The sequence below is a fragment of the Lupinus angustifolius genome, unplaced genomic scaffold (genome assembly GCF_001865875.1).
Source record: "Lupinus angustifolius cultivar Tanjil unplaced genomic scaffold, LupAngTanjil_v1.0 Scaffold_452, whole genome shotgun sequence".
NCBI lineage: Eukaryota > Viridiplantae > Streptophyta > Magnoliopsida > Fabales > Fabaceae > Lupinus > Lupinus angustifolius.
Window position 1 is genome coordinate 34,859 of NW_017727844.1, and position 4,761 is coordinate 39,619.

A 4,761-nucleotide genomic window follows, 5' to 3' on the forward strand; every position below is an offset into this window, starting at 1 on the left:
TTTAGTCTAGGAATGCATAATCAGTTTCTTTGTAAGATTTATAACACTAGTATTATCACATCTTAGGGGAGTGCATCTTAGGTCTAATCCGTAGTCTTGCAATTGTTGCTTGAGACACAATATTTGGGCACAAAAACTTCCTACAACTATGTATTCCGCCTCAACAATTTTTTGAGCAACACATGCTTGATTTTTATAGGACCAAGAGACTAGGATATTTCCAAGAATATGACAAGTACCACTAGTACTTTTTTCTGAGATTTGCATTCAGCAAAATCTGAATCTGAATATCCTACCAAAATACATATACTTCCTTTAGGATACCATAGTCCTACATCAAGTGTGCCTTTAAGATATTTTAATACCCTTTTCACGGTAGTAAGATGTGACTTTGTAGGCTTTGATTGATATTGTGCAGAAAGACAGAGACTGAACATAATATCATGTCTACTTGCGGTAAGGTAAAGAGAGACTCAATCATACCTCGATACTCAAAGATGTTGACGCATTTTCCAGTCTCTTCAGCATCAATGTATGTTCTAGAACCGATAGGAGTGGTGATAGGTTTATAGTCATCCATTTTGAAACATTTCAGCAGATCTCTGCAGTATTCAGACCGACAAATAAAGATGTCATTCTTGAGTTGTTAGATTTGTAGTCCAAGAAAGTAGTTTAAAAATTTTCCTTCAATGTAGGACAATCTATCTTCATATGACCAAGTTTTCCACATTTAAAACAGTTGAAGGTTTGATTTGAAGTGGAAACTTCATTACTTTTAGTGAATTTCCTTGGTTGTTCAGTCTTACTACTTTTATTCCTTTTTAGGAACTTACTGAACTTTTTCACTGGCATGCTCATGTCTTTTATTTCCTCTTTTTCTGATTCATCTAGTGAGGATTCATATGACTCTGCTTTAGCTTTGAGAAAAATATTATTTCTCTTCTCCTCTTCCTCTTTATGCTGTTCATGTTGGGTCAATTCCAACTCATGCTCTTGCAACTTTTCAAAGAGTGCTACCAATGTCATCTTAGATAAGCTTTTCTTTTCTGAAATGATTGTCACTTTGGATTGCCATTGTCTTGAGAGTGATCTTAGAACTTTAAAGTTCAAGTCATTGTTTGATAATACTTTTCCAAGTGCAATCAAATAGTTTGTAAGGTGAGTAAAAACTCTTTCGGAGATCTATAATTTTCTCTCCAAGCTTCATACAAAACATTTCATATTCCTATGAGAGAATATTGAGTCTCGACCTTTTTACTTTCTAAGTTACTTCATGTGTGGTCTGTAGAGTGTCCCACATTTCTTTTGCAGATTTGTAGTTTGACACTCTGAAGAACTCGTCAATACCAAGTGTTGAAGTGAGGGTGTGCTTTGCTTTGAGATTATATTGCACTTTCTTTTTATCTTTATCATTCCACATGGATTTTGGCTTTACTTCCCTTTCACCATTAACAACGTGAAGGGTTCATAAAGTCCTTCCTCAATCGTGTTCCAAATATCTAGGTCTTAGATTCTATAATGATTCTCATACTGATTTTCCAGAAGTCATAACATTCTCCAACAAAGCTTGGAGGGCGATTGATGTTAGAACCTTCTCCCAGAAATGATCTTGAGGCGATCTTAAATACAAGATCATGTTTGAGAACAGATTACTCAAAACAAGTTTTGGTACCATTTGTAAGTTTAAGATGCCAACTAAGAGGAGAGTTAATTAGTTGTTGGAAGAATATGACTGATTTTTCTGCTATGTTATCAAAGTTTATGTGCATCATATTGTTTGTTTAGAATTTAACCAAGTACAACAAAAGTAAATGACAAGAATAAGTAGAAGAAGAATACATAGAGAATTTTTATACTGATTTGCCTTCTTGACCACCAAATGTGACATCCAGTCTCTTTGCACAAAAGATTTTTCCACTAGATAATTTGAGTTATTTTTACAATTTCTCTTCCCAATATTTTTGTACCTTAGACACTCACAACTTATCTACCCTTGAAGATTCCATTTTCAAGTGAATTCTTTTCCCCTTCTCAACACACCCTTGTGATGAAAAAGTTTACAACCAAGCTGAAGAATATAATAATGGCAGGATTTCTTTTACAAGTTTGACAATTCTATAACTTGCAATCCTTGATCTCACAATATAAATATTTAGTATACAATGCTCTTAATCTTTTGAAAGTTTAGAAAAAATGCACTTTGGAAGCAACTTCAGAAAATCTAAAAGTTTAGGAACAAAGTTGCTAACAAAATGTACAGAATTTTGTTTACTAAGTTGATAAAGTTTTTGTATGATTGTGTACAACTTGTGTATTCGTGTGTTATAAATTTGGATGTCTCAATGCCTTTAAATAGGCTTCCAATTAGCAAAGATATCCTTCCATGAAGAGGACAAACGATTGGAATGATACCTATTCACTTTGGATGAAAGCTGTTCATTTGAATTTGAAAATCTGGTTTCAACAGCCCTGTGTAATTGATTGTCATGATGTGGTAATCAATTACCTAAATGTTCTGTCCAAGGTGGTAATTGATTAATAAATTGAAATAATTAGTTACATCAGTCGTTTTTGCTTTGTAACTATTTTCTCATTCAGGTAACCTGTTACGCAGTTCCAGTAACCTGTTACCAACTACCTCAAAGTTCAGGTAACCTGTTACCTAGTTCTGGTAAGCTGTTATTCAGGCCAAGTAACTCATTACTTAGCAATTTTGACTTTGATTTTAGACATATCCAATTCTTTAAAATGAATGTGATTAGTTGAGTATTGCTACTAAATATTAAAGTGATTGTAAGGATAGAAGTACCTATATGAAGACTTAAATCTATAAACATCTTGAAGCTTGAATCTTCTATGTCTTCATGGTCTTCTTCCTTTTCATCTTTTTGTGATATTGGTGTCTCCATCAAAACCATGTCAAGGTCTGGAGCAAGATATTCTTCACAATGTCCAAGGCCTAAGCACTCGAATCATTTTCTTCTCTACTCCTTTGTTTAGTCACCATAGGTTGTTTACCTTGACTTGTAGTCACGGTTTCCTTGGCACTAAGTGTAGCATCTATTGTTGGCCCCTCCTTCTTGAATTTGTCTATCCACTTTGATGATTGATATTTAGATCTAGACCCCGAGGAATATTTTAGCTTTTTCCTCATCAATTGCTCTTCTACCTTGATAGCTTGTTGAACCAAGTCACCCAATTCAACACAGTGTTATAACTCATCAATATCTTGAACATCTTGGTTTAACCCATGGCAAAACCTAGCCATAGTGGCATATCGGTCCTCTTGAAAGTTAGACTTTTGCAAAGCTAATTCAATTTCCTTAAAATACTCATCAACACTCTTAGACCCTTGTGTGAGTCGTTGAAGTTTTTTATGAATATCTCTTTGATAGGAGTTAGGAACAAACCTCTTCCTCATGATCATCTTCATTTCATCCCATGTATCAATTGGTTCAGCACCAATCCTTATCCTCTACTTTTGAAGTTGATCCCACCAAATCAAGCCATACTCCTTGAGTTCTAAGGCTGCCGCCACCTTAACCTTCTTTTCCTCATTCTAAGAATTGCAATCAAACACTTGTTCAATTTTTAGTTCCCACTTAAAGTAACCCTCAGGGTCATTCTTTCAATAAAGGTTGGTACCTTTATTTTGATCCTTTCTAACTTATTTTCCTCGTTTCTTCTTCCCCTCCTTGCTTCCCTCCTTTGCCTTCCCCTAACTTGCCTTCACTTGATTGCCTATGTGTGCGGTAATCCAACATCCTATTATACTCCAATCTCATTTGCTCCATTTGTCTTTAAAGAGTTTGAAATTATGTTGTCATCATAGTATGTAGGGTTGTTGTCCTAGAAGAAAATGGAGAACTATCACTTTCATGACAGAATGGTTGAAATGGTTAGACATTTTCACTCAAACTCACGTGTATAACTCACTTTTTGTTGGTGGAAAATTTAGGAATTCGTGTATCACTCAACACTCTATCCTCCATGACCTTCGTAAGTAAACCAAGTTTGGATCCATGAAAATTCTGAAAGAAAATCACCCAACATTTCAAGATGGAAATGTTGTGACTTGAGTTATACCCCAAAGAAAGAAATTTGACACTTTGATACTTTTTGGACAGTTTTGACACTTTTTTTTTATTCTTTTGAACTTTTGTAAAATAATTTTTGACACTTTTGAGTTTTTTGAACTTTTGGACTTTGACACGTTTTGATTTTTGATTTTTGGACTTTGTTACTTTTTGATTTTTGGACTTTGCCACTTTGTAAAGAAGAAAGAAAACACTAGAATCACGACCAAGAAAGAAAGATAAGCATCAATCAAGAGACTAGTTCTGATGCCACTTGATGTGAACCATTTTGGGAAAGGTTCTTTGTGTTAGCTATCAGTCGACAGAACACACCTAGAAGGGGGGGGGGAGGTGGAATAGGTGTCGCGGTTATCAATTACTGCTTTTCCCACCAAAGCCCTATTCTGGAAAAAGCTCTAGTTAATCGATTAACTATATGTTGTGAACACTCACTTTTGTCCGGCCCCTACTTTTGTCTTGTGCAAGACTCAATGAAAAAATAAAACATGGTTTCATGATTTGAGTGGGAATTCATGTAAGTAAGTTGGATATGGTTCGTATGCAAATTCAGTGCCTTTTTTATTATTAGGCATAAATCATATTGATGTATAAGTCCCATGATGATAATCAAGCTAAGAAGCACTTCATGAACATCTCTCATCCAACAAAATCATTTGCGTTGAAA

General features: G+C 34.8%; 1 long non-coding RNA gene across 1 annotated transcript in view; it reads right to left on the bottom strand.

Annotated features, from left to right (window-relative positions):
* Positions 1 to 1,049: 1,049 nt before the first annotated feature.
* LOC109341386 overlaps positions 1,050 to 4,761 on the bottom strand; it is a 13,949-nt gene continuing 10,237 nt past the window's right edge. Inside the window, exon 3 of the long non-coding RNA XR_002106949.1 lies at positions 1,050 to 1,078. This is a non-coding gene — a long non-coding RNA (uncharacterized LOC109341386). The remainder of the gene's footprint in view (positions 1,079 to 4,761) is intronic.